The sequence below is a fragment of the Octodon degus genome, unplaced genomic scaffold (assembly GCF_000260255.1).
Source record: "Octodon degus isolate 3935 unplaced genomic scaffold, OctDeg1.0 scaffold00107, whole genome shotgun sequence".
Taxonomy (NCBI): Eukaryota; Metazoa; Chordata; class Mammalia; order Rodentia; family Octodontidae; genus Octodon; species Octodon degus.
The window spans coordinates 5,468,915-5,485,139 of record NW_004524683.1 but is presented as its reverse complement, the minus strand read 5'-3'; positions in this window follow the sequence as shown (position 1 = coordinate 5,485,139).

Genomic DNA, 16,225 nt, shown 5'->3' with positions numbered 1-16,225 from the left:
TTCCCATCATTCCTTAAGCAATTTTTCATGATATGTTTGCTGGAGGGGTCCCCCATCTTTAGGTCACAGCACTGGCCAAGTTCATGGAGTGAACAGCAGCAGTGTTAGAGGAAGCCCTTGCTATGCTTAGGAGGGCTGCCAAGAATTGGGTTAGATGTAGCAAGTGACTGCAAATCACATATATGCAGTGCACTAAATGCAAACTTTAGTTCAACTTCCCTGTACTCAGATTCAAAAATTGTGCATGATCACTTATATATAGGAAAGCAAGTGAGGTGGGAGGAGAGGTTGGAATGGGAACAGATGAAGGTCTTAAAAGGTTGCAGTTCTAGTACCTTCTTCATGTAACTTGCAGAAACATATTATCAGGTGAACGCCTTATGGGGAAGGGGCCAGTGCAAGCGAAGGGGTTTGGAACTGCTGGATTTACAGACAGCCTGCTGCTCTGCTACATGGTGGCTATGGTCACATAGCAGGTACTTCAATGCTACCTGGATGACTAAATGTGAAGGTTATGTGGAAGAAGAGAAGCAAGCAGGAACAATGGGGCTGATCTCAGAAAGAATAAGCTGCCTGATACTGTTGGTAGTTGGTGCAATAGCATCAGCATCCTGCCTGACCTCAGCCAGGGGACTTGCTCTGCTTGTCAGTGGGGCTTAGGGATGCCCAGATAAACCGCCTGAGCTCCCTATTCCCTTCACCCCTACCTGTTCTAGCCATACAATGATCTATATTCTCATCACTATGGTGGGAAGTTTGCCAATTGCCAAGCCTCCCTCTGTGCCTCTTTGATTTGAAACATATAAAGGGCATGAAGAGATGCATTCAGAGACTGGCTTTTCAACCTGACGTTACCCTTCTATGAGTCCCAACTGAAACATCCTTGCTGGCAGTAAGCACTAAGCACAGCTGGGAGGATGGCAGCGTTTGCACTATAAAACATTTGATACTTTGCCAATAAACTGTAAAGAGAAAAAGAAGGCCCCTGTCTACTTCTCAGTCATAGGGCACCTTTGGAATGCACTACCCAAAGTGATATGTGACCCTCCTCTATCACACAGTAGTATTCCAGCTCTGCGGATGAGTGAAAGTATACTTGTCATAACTGCAGGCCTCTCACTCAAGCCCCCATTCGACAAAGCTGAGATTTTGGAGCCTGCCCCAGATCCCTCCCTTCTTCCTTCCTGTTGGTGGTTAAAGGTGTTCGGGAACCATTGAAGCCATCTGGTCTTGGGTACCACAGTCACCCTCTACTGCGCTTATTGTTTGTCAGTTGGTACTAAATTGGGGCAATAGAAGAACAGGAATATGTACCTCCACTGTCATGTTTTATGATCATTTCTAAATTTGTACCTAGGTTTCTTGGCTCTCCCTAAAGCAAGGATCTTTGAAGGAAGAGTCTCTCCAGAGCTCAGAAGGTCTGACAACCTACTGAATAAAGCTATTTAAAAAGTTTACCAAGCCTGGCACTGTGGCACACACCTGTAATCCCAGCTACTTGAGAGGCTATGGCAAGAGGATCATGAGTTTCAGGATAGACTGGGCAACCTGGTGAGATACTCTCTCAAACTGAAATATAGAAGGAGTGAAAATGTAGTTCAATGGTAGAGTGCCCTTGACTTCAGTCCACAGTATAAACAAACAAACAAACAAATACTATCAAAGGTAAGTGCCTTTTCATTTCTGTTCTTTATGAGCATAAACCATGTCCTTCAGGGATGAACTGGAAAACAACAGAGTGGAACATCCAGTATCAATTGCAAATGTGATTCCTCCCTGTAAATCCACAAACCCACAAAAATTCCAGTGCAAGAATAGCAGGCTTTTCTCTTTAGGAGAAATTCCTTAGAGCTCCATGGATTCCACTTGGGTACCTCACATGAAAATCGAATTTGCTTGAAGACTGAAGTAACAATTATCTGAGACTGAGCCATTAAACACCTAAGTCTCTATCCCTATTTTGCCCCAGAAAGTTTACAGACCCTTGTAGACACAGGATTATTGGAAACTGCTTTCCCTGAGTTCCATCATTTTGGATGCCCTTAGAATTCTCAGATGGTTATTTCAGGGTCTCTTCAGTTGTTTACTGAAGAGAGAATCCTAGGAAATACTAACTGAGAAGCAAGGAGGTGAATTAAGGATATGCTAACAAGCATGTTTCCCCCAAGGGCAAGTGGAGCTTAATCCCACTGAGGAACTCTGAAAACCAGTGTAGACTGTACACTTACAAGTTCAGAGTTATCCAGGCCAAGGGGAGAGGAGCCTGGGGTCTTTAGCCACCCTTCCCCATCACCCAATGGTTCAATGTTAATTCTGGCCTCCTGGCCTGCTGTGTGGTTGGAGTGGTTGACAGAAGCTCAAGGAAGCAGACAACTACATATGTTAAATGTTGAAGTAATGCCAGATTACGTGGGTAGAACTCTCGTACCCTTGACGGAGTGAATAAGCAGAGCCGTCATGATCCATAAGAAGGCTAGTGCCAAGGAAATCGTTTGCATGATCTTCCAACCATGATGCAGGTAATTGTGAGGAATCGATCCCATGGGGGAATGGTTGAGAATATAAAGCAGAACCAGTCCTCTACACCTTCGCCACTGGGCACTCGTATGAGGAGAGCAGGAAGTTGTGGTGTTAAGGAGAAAAAAGAAGTATAAATCCGCATGTCTTTAGATGGAATTCTCCCTAAGAATGATTTCACTTTCCCTGTCAGTGTTCCAGAAACTTGTGAGCTTTTTGAAAATGGTAGTCATAGCAACAGGATGATGCTCCTGGCACTTATTAGGCAAGATTCATAAATGGCAGGTAATCCTACTCCATGAAGAATTGTTGAGTATCACCAAATCCTATCCCTTTCCCTGTTCTTATAAGTGAAAAATTTATTTGTAAATGTGTGAGTTTGTAACCTAACCTCATTTCATGTGAAAACTCAGCCTTTTCTACCTGGTTTCACTATTGAGCAAGTTACCCAACAATGCATTTTCCTTTGAAATCAAGAGAAGACTGTATTTTGAACTCTACCAAGAGTTGTATAATGATTAATAAAGCATATTGCTCGCAGTTAGTGGTAGTAGTTAAACCATCAAATCGACAGTCCCAATGGAGTCCATTTGTATTTGCAATTCTCACATCCAGGGAATTCTAGGAAGAGAAGAAAGTATGCACTACTTCATTAAGTCTTTTTATTCAGCGCAATTAGAAATGGCAATATATATTATTCTGTCATATTACTTCACTTTGTTTTCTCCTTTCAAATACCACATATTATATATATATTTTTAGAAGTTAAGCATGTGGGCAAGTTGCATTTTCTGTGAATTACATATAAATAAGAAAGTGGTACAGACGATTTAGTGTAAAAAAAGGAAGGGTGGGTTTTGTAGTGCTGAGATTTACTGCTCGAAACGTAACAGTGAAATACCAGGAAGAACTAGCATAGACAGTCTGGATTGCCCTACTGTGAGGAGCCGCTGCCGCTGTCCTGTCAGCCTCCTTCACCCTGAACTGTGCTGAGTAATTCTTCAGTTTGCCTTTAGATTTTAGAAATTGTCTTTAAAAGATTATCAATAAATCTGGTAACTTGCAGAGGATAAATTTCAATGCATCTAAACCTTACCCTAAGGGAAAAAAGAAACAACAACACAACAGTGGTGTTTGTTGGAGGCGTTGGGAGGTGTTTGCTGAGGAACTGGGATTGAGAAATCAGGTGACATGGGGGAAAGACTAATTGTTCTCATTTAGGTTCTGGTGGGCTGCTGCGGAGCAGGCTGGTGCAAAGTAGGAAAGAAAAGAAAGCTAGGGCCAGTGGCCGTATTTGAAATAAATCTTTCAAAATACATTAGAGAACAGATCTGGTCCCTTTGTTCAATTAAATAATCAGATTCTCCCTTGCCACATACCCATTTGAGTCATGTTCTGGAAATCCCTTTCCTGAGTAGCTCTGTCATTCCCCTCATTGGCCTAGAATCCAATCCAAACAGGTCCTTTGGGTTTTCGGAGGCAAATGAACAAAAGAACAGGAGGTTGGGCTGTTCTGCTCCTGCTGTTCAGCCTGCTCCCACGTGGTGGCAGTGTGGGACACATCCGACAATGAGCAGGCCTGCTGAGGCGCGCCTGAGGATTGCCAAGTTCTTGGTGGAAGCATAGCCCCAGGTTAGAGAGCCGAGACCGTTTGGACCTAAAGTTTTCAGTGCTTAAGGCTTGCTCTTCGGCGTACTTTCCACGAAGCAGCTTCTTGGAGACACACAACCGCCTCTCAAAGTACAAGCCAAGCCCCATTTGCCCGTGGATGTTGTGTCCCACATCTTACACAGCCAAACCTCTGTTCTATCCTTCTCTGACATTCAGCCTCATGTTCACCAGTTTTTCCTCTCAAAATGCAGTCTTATTCTCCCAGTTTCTCAGATCGTTTGCCTGTGCTTCTGTATGTCCCGGCTCATTTATATCCCTTCCTATTCTGAGACAGATAGAGCTGTCAGGTTCTTACTACACAACTGTGATTAATAATTGTACCTCCGAGGGGAGAAAAATCATTAACAGGTATCTACTATGATTGTTTTAAAGAGAGGGATAGATTTTCCCTAATATAAGAATGAACTTTAAAACAAAAAAAATAAAACAAAGAAACAAAAAACAACTGTCTGTTATCTCTGCCTCAAGAAGTAGTGAGCTCCAGGTTTCTGGAGATACTTAAGGCTGACTGAACACCCTCCAACCAGACCCTGCATCAGGGTGCAGGCCAGACGCTCCTTGCGGCCACACTGACGGAGCTCAGGAAAGATCAGGCCCGCCCAGGCTAGCAGTCAGTCCCACCAGTCCTCCAAAAGTGCCTATGATCACAGTCCCCCCCCCCTTTTTTTGTTGAAACTAATGAGTCATGATTGGGGTAATGTTTTTTCTGTGACTCCAAAACCATTTTGCTTAATGAGGTACTAAGTCTTTATAATTAGGCCCAGAAGGAAACGAGGACGTGGCCCTTAAGAGCAAAAATTATTTCAGTTATTTATGGTAATAAAAAATTGAAAATAGGAATTCTTCCTCAGAATGCGACTATTTATTCTTTTACATATTGCCTAACAGGCAATTACCCTATTAAGGCAGCGTTTTGTTGCTAAAGACATTAATTGAAATGTAAATTAAATGTAAATCAGCTAATTAAATTGATATGTAATGAACTTGTCAGGCGGGCCTCTCAGATCAGATGCATTTCACTAATAAACAAGCACGGCAGCCAGCCCAACATATAACTGGGGAACAGGGCACCTGAGCTGCTCCGGCCTGGAACCTCCAGAAGAAGGGAGGGTGTGTGCTAGCCAGAGCTTCAGGGAGAGCGTGTTACGATTTTGGTGAGACCCCTGGAAAAACGCTTTCCTATCACAACTCTTTGGACTTCAATTTTTTCCCCCAGATATATTTCAGATGTAGAAGCTTGAAAATTCAACCCAAACTGGGTCATGTAACTGGAACATCCAGAAGTAGGAGGAGCTTTGCTGAGAGTCTTTCTGGGATGCGGCTCCATTGCTTGCTTGTTGTCTCCTTGGGCTGTGTGCTCTTCCCTGGGTTGCCTTCCTTTTTACACTGGGATCTTATGGGCTCTTCCCTTGTGCACTGGGCCCATGGGGACAAAAGAGGGGTTGCTTCAATCACTGAGGGTGACTCTTGAGACTTGTGTGGGTTGCACAAGGAGGGCTTTGGAGCTTTGCGGACTGATACAGCTGAGTGGTTATTCAAAACTTCCCTACCTAAGAGCTAGTGCTCTCCCAAGGCCTATCCCATATCTGGGCCTCTCAGTATTTTCCCCAAGAGCCCTTGCAGAAACTTCACCCTTTGGCCAGGAAAGAGATCGTTTCTGGCATAAGGAGGAGCCTCAAAATCCTGCTCTGATAGATGGACTTAGGTTATATTGTGTATAGGTCTGTTAATCTATTAGGTATGCAGGATCAAAGCAAAAGCTTCAGGAGGAACAACAAAATGTTTGGTTTGAGAGCAATATTCATTTTGTGCAAATAGGTAGATTTGGGAATCTTAGGAAAGACTGAGAGGAAATGTGGTGCAGAGATAAAAATATGTGGAAATCATATCTAATGGAAATACTTCGTAACAAATTGTCTATATGAATCAAAATTTCTAAGACAGTGTTAGGCTGTAGATAAGGATCTCCAATTATTGGCACAGTATAGATTTTAAAGTTGCATCTTGACCCTGGAAAATATTTAGCTGGATGGAGACAGTGTCATGGTATCAAAACACTTAGGCCTGGAAGCCAGACTGAAATGAGTTGAATCTTCCATCTTTACATACTAACAGTATAATTGAAGCCTACCAGCCTTGTGGGCAAGTCACTCTTTGTTTCTCTAGCTTCTTATCTGTAATAAGGGAACTGTAGTCACTTTATTTTGGAGTCATTATTGAGGGGGAGGATTAAGAACATATTTAGCTGGGTGTGGTGGACCTCACTTCTAATCTCAGCACTCTAAGAAGCTAAGGCAGAAGGATCACTAATTTAACAGCTTTGGCAATTTAGTGATTTAGGGAGACCCTGTCTCAAAATAAAAATAAAACAGAACAATACAAAGAGCTGAAGATGTAGGTCAGTGTGAAGGTCCTGGTTTCTATCCCCAGTACTCAAACAAACAAATAAAAACAATACCTGCAGATTTTTGGTATTAGTAGAAATTAGAGATGTCAGTATTATCATTCACCTGGTTAAGGCTATTTTAACTGTAGCTGCAGCACCTAGGAAAAAAGTATGCTCATTTTATAGACCCAAATCTTTGCAATATTAACTTATGCTTCACACTATCAAAAAATAAAATGTGGGTCAATGCTTTATCCAATCATGGCCTAGCACAATATGGGATGTAGAAATTTTGCTTTAAGTAGTTGCCCTATAGCAATGGCTCTGCGCAACCACTTCACATTTGTTTTCCAGTGATTGGTAAAACTTTAAAAACATTTTCTGTCTGAGAGAACACAGGAGTGCTTTTAGAGAATAAATCAGATGTTTGCAGTCAGACAGATCAGGACTGAAAGCTCTAGTCTGTCTTCACACTACCTTTCTGTGTAAACTTAAACTGGGTGGGAGGCCTAGGGTGATGCTCACTCCCACTGAGACCTCGTTTCCAGGAGCCACTCACATTGGCTCCTTCAGGACCTGCATTATTAATAAATATGTCAATTGGTATCTTTGTCACTTTTCCTTTAACACAAATCGTCAGGAGCCTAGCACTGAGGAGCCCTTGAATTTGAAACTTATGGAGCAATTAAGCCCCATTCCTTGGGGAATTCAAACCCAGAGACTGTCAGTGCATAGAAATGAGCAATTGTGTGATTTTTCTCCCTCTTGCCAGAAAAATGAAGTGCTCCAAAGTCCATTGGGGACTTAGACTGTATTTCAATGAGCCATGTGGATGGTGCCTATTATGTAATAGATCTAGAAAACTACTCATCTCATAAACTTAGAAAACCAAGGCCATCTTCTATTAATTTCTTTCCATTAGCTATTACCTGGGAAATGCTGAATGTTTACTTACTGTGATTCCTACCCACATGACAGGAGCAGTCAATAATTTTGAATAGATAATAGCCTGGCTGATAAGTGGAAGTGCTGGTACTTTCCTTCTCTTGACTTCTCTTGGGGCTCTGAGTCAGACGTGGTAGACAGCATCAGCCCCACCAGACCCTGGAACTCTGATAGATGAGGAGGCTCACCCAAGTCCACAGGAAGGTTTCTTTTCCCGACAGAGCCAGGTCACTGGGGAAATGGACTCTGCAGTTAGGCATAGCTGTGTTCAGATCTTAGCTCATAGTGATTAGCTACATGGTTGTCCTGGTCCCTCTGGGCACTTACTTAACCACCACATGGAATTCTGTCCAACTTCTGACTATAGTACCTGCATTTGTGTGGCCACCAGGGCGTGCTTTGCCCTTCCACCCTCCACCCGCCCCTACACCAGAACAGTCAGGAGTGGCAGGAAAGTAATACTCCCTTGAGAGAAATCTCAACCAAGACTGACTGAGCTGGTAAAAAATAATCAGGTCCTTTATCCCTCTTATCCCAATTATCTCATAGGTTAGTTCTGAGATATAAATTCTAAATTTGCTCCTGGAATTCCCCTGAAGGAATAAGCATAAAAAGTCTTAATTTAAGGTTTCATCTACAATAAAAAATAGAAATGTCTAAACATAAAATACATACAAAATCTCAAACACTTTGCTTTTATTTTTCTTTTATCCTGGTCAAATGCACGAGTTAATGAAAGGAAAGCCAACTTTCCTATCAGAGTTGACAATAAAGAGGTTGTGCAAAGGCTAAGGAATATGCTGATCTAAGGTCCTTTATATCCCAGCTTCTGTGTCTCCTGGTCTCCCTGGCCTCTCCTTTTTAGATCTCACTCTGAAAATATTTTCCTTTCTTTAGGTTCAACTTCTCTTCTGAGTTCTGTTTATGCTGTTGATTCCAGGCTTGAATGCCACTGAGGCCATGCACCCATTCTTCCAGCCATCCATCCACCCTTCCAGTCCATCCATCCACCCACCAATTTATCCATCCATCCATCCATCCATCCATCCATCCATCCATCCTTTCAGTCAACAAATAGTCACAGGATGTTTAACTTTATAGGCACTGTGCTAGTTTCTTGTGTCTCAAGTTAGGTCAAACACTGTCCTTACCAAATTTCTCAGCCACGGGATGACAAAGACAAGGCATTTGTGCTCATCAGCCTGTACCCAGGCATAGCAAAAATGTGTGCTACCTGGTCCAGTTTCCTCAACTTACCTGATTTTAGGGCAGCATGTTGACAGTTCTGTGCACCTGGCCAGAATCCCTTGTCAAGAGAATCTTAACTGTCTGTGTTCACCCTTGCAGAAGAACAGGAAAGTAAAGAAGAATGTATGCCCAGGGAGGCAACCCTTGACTTTGGTGTGTTTTTACTCCACTGGGAAAGATGCTAAAGAGATGACGCCCCTTATACCCTAGTGCAGTTACCTCACTGACACACACAATTTCTCCATTTTTCTGCCTATTTTTATTGTCTGCCTTGCTTTTACTTCTGCTTACTTGAGTCACCCAGCAAATAAACGACTTACCCTCAGTTCCTTGTCACTGTCTTTGCTTTTGGAAAAAAACACAACTAAGATACCATGGGAGGCATTACCTTTAATGATTATATCAATATAATTGATAATATAATAATAAGAAAGGAGAGGGCACTGTTGTGGGTAGACAAATGACCATTTGCTATTGATGAAGAAAGACTCTGTTACCTTGTTATCTATTTGTGAGGAGGAACCATAGCTTCCAAGCATGTGCCTGTGTTGCTTTGACTGACTACCATAAAAATATTGAGCAATGCCGCATAATATGGATGAGACTGGCAACAAGAGGGGCTTTCTTTGAGACATCTCGTTTGCTAGAGACTTCATTCACATCATCCCATGTATACTTCACAGCCCTCCTATTGCCCAGGCATTGATTGATTCCACTTTATAAGTGAGGAAACAGTAGTCCATAGGAATGTCTCAAAGTCGTTTGCTGCCAGAGCAGGACTCTCAACTGCATTTGTCAGACATCGGACTCCCCAGCTTGTGCTCACATCTGTAGGTGAGTCTATCATGACACCCACTCAGGATTCAGTTCTCCAGCTGAATGACCCTTGAAATCAGGGTGCGCCTCACCATGGGAGCCAGGGTAGCCATAGCCGTATAGTGAAGATATAGTAAATAATGCTGCAGTTCTCTACTCACTATTAGCCAACACTGGAGATAAAACATTGCTTTATTTATTCTGTCCGGAGCTCATGTGTGCTCTTATTACATGGTGATGTTAATTAGGTCCACTGTACTGCACCCCTTGCAGGCAAAGGTCACCAAGTCATCTGCTGGTCTCATCTCTCTTGAGGTCGCTGGTTCAGCAGCAGGTCTGAGGACAGAGAAAACCTTGGGGAAGCAAGAATGACCCCTGCAACTGCTGAGCTAAGGATGAGATTCTAGGAAAACTCAAGCTTAGAGGAAATGTTAAAAAAGGTATATAAATGCTAGGAACTGACTGGAATTTAATTGTAAACGTTTTTGTTTCTTGTTTAAGCTTAAGTTTTTTCTTATTTATTTTGTGATGCTGGAGATAGACCTCAAGGTCTCTCATGCCCTCACCACTTAGTTTCAAACTCAGTCCTTAGTTCAGCCCCTTCTGATAATTTCTAGGCTTCTGCCATCATCACTGCCCCCTGCCCCGCTCCTACTATATGGCTGTGGGATGAATAGAAGTAGGATGCCTGCCTCCGGGAGGAAGTCAGGCAACATTTGTCTTTCTTCCTCCTACATCAATTTCCCTGCAGTTCCTTAAAGTAATCCTGTGATTTAGGAATAGGAATCATCCTTAATTCCGTTCTGCATGTGAGGAAATTGAGGTTCAAAGAGGCACGATGGCAGTAGCCGAGTGGGGCTTACATTCTGGCTTCTGGGTTAGGACGCTTGAACAAACCACGTGACCTTCTAGGAACACATGAATAATGAATAAAAGAAAAAGGTGAACGAATATTAAGCTTACTAAAGAATAAGGCATACATGATGAACAAGGCTTAGTGTTTGAATCCCTGTCCTGTGTATTGCTTTTCAAATAAGTCAGAAGTCTTAAGGAGCTGCCTATGGGTCAGAGCAATGGCATTTAGTCCACTATCACACGTGCTCAAATTTTGACCACCAGCTAACCCTCTGCCTAATTTAGATCAGACCCTCAGTGAGCGCTTCTGAAACTCAGTAGAAATGAACACTTTAGCGTTTTGTTTCTTTTTTCTCCGAATGCCTTCAGGGCATGATTGGCTGGCTTGAGTTGTAGGGATTGAACCACAGCAACCTGAGCCTGACTGCTTTGTTGAAGCAGCCACTTAAAGAACTGAGCTAAGGGGCAGGCCCCCCAGAAATGAACACTTTAAAGCCATTGAATTTCAGTTGTCAGAGAGCATCTGTGGGAGGCACTGGGAGGATGAGGAAGGGCAGTAGCCTTCTACTTCCTAATGCCACCCATGCCAGTAGTTGTCTTCCAACCTTCAGTCAAGGCTGAACTGAAGAAGGAAAGAGGGAGAAACACAGACAGGACCACAAGGCTGAAAGACAAAGCAAAACCTAAACATGAGGCCATTCAGGGATAAAAGCAGAAAACTGGACCTTGGTGAGCTCCCCATCCTCAGCGGCTGTTAGGCCCAGCCTGAATTAGCTTTCAGTAATATCTCCAAGGAGGGGAAAGGAGAAGAGATGGTTCTGACATCCTGCTGGGCACAGTCCCAGGGAGGCCGGGGCAGAGGGAGATAGCCATTAATATGGATGATATGTCAAGAAAGTAGACGGAATTTCAAATGGAAACTTAACCCAGGACCTCTGACTATGAGTTGCTGTAAGAATGTGCTGAGAATCAATAATGGCCTGTCATCGACTGCTCAGTGATGCACATACACAAACACATCACAACTGTGCAAACTCATGCACTTGCACAACCAAATTTAAAGAAGTTACTCATAAAAGATGCATATATAATTCAAATATACTAGTATGCATACATTCACATCCTCAAATCCACCATAGTCCGGTTTATCTCCTTCACCTGTCTTCACCTGTCACCTGCTCTCCTCTTTTCTTTCTTTTTTTTTCTTTTCTCCTCTTCTCTTTTTTTTCCTCTTTCCCTTTTCTTTATCTTCTCTTTTCTTTCTTCTTTTTTTCTATTGTTTTCTCATGGATGCCCTTAGCTTTAAAATTTGGGTTTCCTATATGAGCCTATAAGCTTTTTACTTCCCCTCGATGTTCAAGAGGTTACTTTACTTTGTGTGTTTCTGGGGGAAAGAAAATGTCACAGTTCTCTGCTCAGCATCCTGTCCTCACACCTTCCACCAACAGCTGCAAATGCTCAGCAAGTGACTACTCTCTTTTTGCTCTTTGCTCTGCCTTGTATTCCCAGAAATGAACAAGATTGCTCTTTTGGTTGGATTTTTTTCTTTCTTGTTTGTTTTTGCCTTCTCTATTCCTCTCAACCCCCAAACAATGCAAAGCTGGGTTAGGAAGGCAGAGCTGATAAAATCAAATGCGAAATAACATAACCACTGCTTATTTCCAAATGAAAACTTTAGAAGCCCAGAGGAGAAGCTGACCATGAGGACCTGGGCCTCAAGAAAGGCTTCTTGGGGGAGGGATCTTGAAGGATTGGCAGCACAGAGAATGTAGCAAATACAAATACTTAGCAAATTTTGTTGCAATAATCGAGAAAAAAGAAACACTCCAGATTAAAAGCAAATCATAGACAAAGCAGGGACCTCTCTGTGCTCTTGCAAAAATCAGAGAAAATATTTTCCACCATACCCTAATTTCTCATTAATGCTCTCATTTGATCTTCACAATACTCTTGGTTAAATGTCCCTGTGGAGCAAGAGGTTTGTTTACAGTTATTTAAGGAAATAAAAAATTGTAAAAAAAAATTAGACATGATACAGAATTTCACTAAACAAAATTGTAGGAATTCAGCAATGCTTGTTATAATGCATATTGTTGTCTTCAAATTAGTTGTTCAGATTACCAGATATAAGCATGCAAAATTGACCAAAAAGTTACAAAGAATTAAAAAGGAGAGAGAGAAAAAATTAAAAAAATTCCTGCTTTCAATAGTCCAGCAGAATCAACAGTACAATTATCCAGATATCCTGTGTATATTCATGCATATTTATTGACATCACATAGCCAGGTACTATCAGGGCTGGGAGGAGAACCCAGTTTCCTAAATTCCACAATTTTAAATCTGTTTGAGCTCCCAAATTGAATCCTGGGAGCTAGAGACTGGCTTGGAGTAGAGCAAAGGAAGTGCTGAGGATACTAGCTGCTCTGTTTTACATGTCAGGAGTGCGGGTGGGCGGGCTGCCAGGAGCAAGGGACTGGGCCTCTTCCCATCATGCCACCTAAAACTCCAGGCACAGCATCTCTCTGGTTGCCACTCTGCGGAGGGTAGCGACAACCCTGCCTGTTATGACAGTGCTTTCACAGCACTTGTTTCAAGAGACTCTCAGACATGGAGGACGTGCACGTATATCCAGCTGCAAAGGAGAATGCCTAAAGCCAGGCTCAGGGGAATACGGCAAAATGAGGCCATGTCTGGGAACAAAAACGAACCAGTGAGCTCCCTGAGGCAGAGGCTTTTTATAACCGGCATTAAATATTTATCATACTGTCAGTCTTGGGACTGTACACAGAAAGGTGGAAGAGAAAAGGGAAAGAATGTGAGCGCGAGAGTCTGATGACATCCAGGCTCCTGTGAGTACAGGCTGTGTGACTTTGGATGGATTATTTAGCCCCTTGGCACTTCTTATCGAGGAAATGGAGAGAATAATGTCTGTATATCATAGATCATTGTGAGGACTGTAGGAGATAATATAAGACAAAGCACCCAACGCAAGCAGGCGCACGATTACAGCAGAGCAGCAGGAGCAGCAAGAGCGGCTGCGGAGGGTCAGCACCACCAGCGAGGGGGCGCTGGGTTAACACTCTTAGCAGTGACTAGGAGAAATTCCACTCTCAACTTGCTCCATGTCAGATGTGCTGAGTTTGCATCCACTGAAATCGAAGGATAACTTCCAAGAGATAATGGAGGTTATGAATAGGTAAGACAGCTCCTGAGAGACTGGAGGGGTCCTGAAAGAGCGTTGCTACCGAGGCCCTTTGTCAGGGATAATTTATACAGCAAAGTCACAATGTAGGTACAACATGCATCAAACTACAACCAGATTATAGGATTGCTAAGGACAGTCACTTAGCTAACATTCTAACATTGATCCAGCAGGAAAGTGAGTCACACAGCAGGGGTACATAAAGAACAAAGACGTTTTGGGGAAGGGATGGGTCCAGATGCTTTGATCATCCATGAGGGTGAATGATGCGTCTGGACTTTACTGGACCAGGTGATACCAATCACAGTGCAATTTCAAGTTACTGTTTATCCCTCAGGGAGGCCCTCCAGCCACCGTTTTGCTGGACGCTCAGCTTTTGCTCCGATTCTCTTGAGGACCTGTCCCTGTCTGACTTTCTGTGCATTTTTATCTAACTTAGTTGCCTACAGTGTTAGCAACAGTGGCAGTTGTGGTAGATCAGCCGCATTAGCAGTAGTGGATCTCAGTAGTAATGACAGTAGTGACAGTGTACTATCACCAGCAGTGGCAGAAGCAGCAGAAGTAGTAGTAGCAGGTCAGTAGTAGTAATGGAAGCAGTAGCAGTAACAGCAGTATTAATGCTCGTAGAAGTAGTAGCAGCCACAGAAGCAGGAGGAGGAGGAGGAGGAGAAGCGGTGGGAGGGGGTTAGCAGTAGCAGTAGTATCTGCCCCAGTATAGTGGCAGAAAGAATACTAGCAGTAGTAGTAGCAGCAGTAGAAATAATAGGCACACCGGCAATGGTAGTTGTTGTTACTATTATAGGAAAAATGACCTATAGGTCGAGGAGCCAGGGAAGAAGTCCCAGGAGTGGAATAGGTCAGGGAGGTCAATACTTTCGGAAGATAAATCTGTAATTAGCACCCAGGTAACAAAGTGAGTTTGAGATGGAATTTTGGATTTGGGATTCATTTATTATTTCTTCTATTCTGCTACATTTATTGACTTCCTTTGACCTGGCTGGAACTGTGCTAAGTCCTATGAGATGTAAGGAGATGACGAAAGCTCAGTCTCTGCTCTCTAATGAAATGATGACTGACAATCACCTGAGTGAAAAGATGGATAAAGAGATTGCTAAACAAAGCGCTGGGGCACACCAAGGAAGGATGCAGTTAATTACGACTTTTAAGACTGGAGACAACATCATGCAGTTGGGATGTGTGAGCTAAGTCTTGAATGGTGAGAAGGATTTTCTTTACTCAAGAGCAGTCAAGAGCAGTCATCTTCATCCATGGTGGATGAAGATGAGAGAGACTGACGAATAACCAAGTGGGACTTGGAAACTAAACAGAAGTGGAGCCTGAAAGACACAAAATTGGATGGCATCCAGGCTCCTGGCTCAAGCAATTGCTCTGAAAGTGGTACCATAAACACAGAGTCATGGGTAGAGATTCTAGAATTTTCTAAGAGATAAATAATGGGCTCGCAGGGGAACCTGTGAAGGTGGGGAGGCCAGTCAGGCTCCAGCCCAGCAATCCAAGTAGGTGAGTATGGAAGAGGATAGGAAGGAGAGCATAGAGCAGGCAAAGGAAGGCAAGGAAATAGTAGTCCTGCCATAGGTATTGTTGTCCTGTTTAAGAGGTGGAGAAATGAATGCTGCTCTAATTCACAAGACAGTTGGCAAGTGGTGAGGCTAAGATTAAAACTTAGCTCTGCCTGATCCTAAAGTTACTCCATCATATTGCTTGGTTTCAGACACAGAGACACAAGCAAATGGCCTTGCCTCCTTCCTTCTGGGAAAAGGAAGAGAAATGAGCTAAGACAGTGACAGGATTTGCAGCCTCAACAACTAGAGGGGAAGAGGACATTACCCAAGACAGGTGATGCTGATGAAAGTAATAGTGGTGTGAGTGCTTTAAAGAAGTCCTGTGTTTCTGTTGGGGTGAATTTAAGATTTGCATGGGGTCAGCCAAAAGTGGATCTCAGGTCTTTGGAGGACCAGTGCATTTGAGTACTTTTAGTAGATGTCGCAGCAATGACTCTTGGAATTCGTGCTGAGGCTTTAATTTTACCTCGGAGGCACTGCAGCGTGGCAGAGTTAGGCCTGTGTCCAGGTCCTCTCCTATTTGCCTCCCGGCTGTGAACCATGGGCCAGGGGCCAGGAACTTCATCACACTGATCCGAGTATCTTCGTCTGCAGAGCACGGAAATCAGCCCTCCCCAACTGTGCTGCAGATCTGGTAAGAGGCTAAATCACTAATAGCAGTATGAGTGAGTGCTTCAGAAGTCCTGCATTTCACTTGGCAGAGCACCAGGTATGGTTAAGTCATAGAGACCATCCCTCAGGTGTTGTGTACCAATTCAACATAATATAGAAAGAGCCTGGTATAGAGCATGGTAAGATTTAGGATCTGTCCCCCATTCCCCTGTGTCTTCTTAGCATTGCTTTCCTTCAGGCCAGTTAAATGTCATGTCTAATATTGTCTTCCTATCCATGTGGAACCCTAAGTTACAGTGCCCCTCACCAAGGGTGTCAGGCCCGCAGGTGACCTCCACCCACACCACTGATTCACTCTGTGCTCAGTGAGCTCAGGCTGTGCTACAGGAC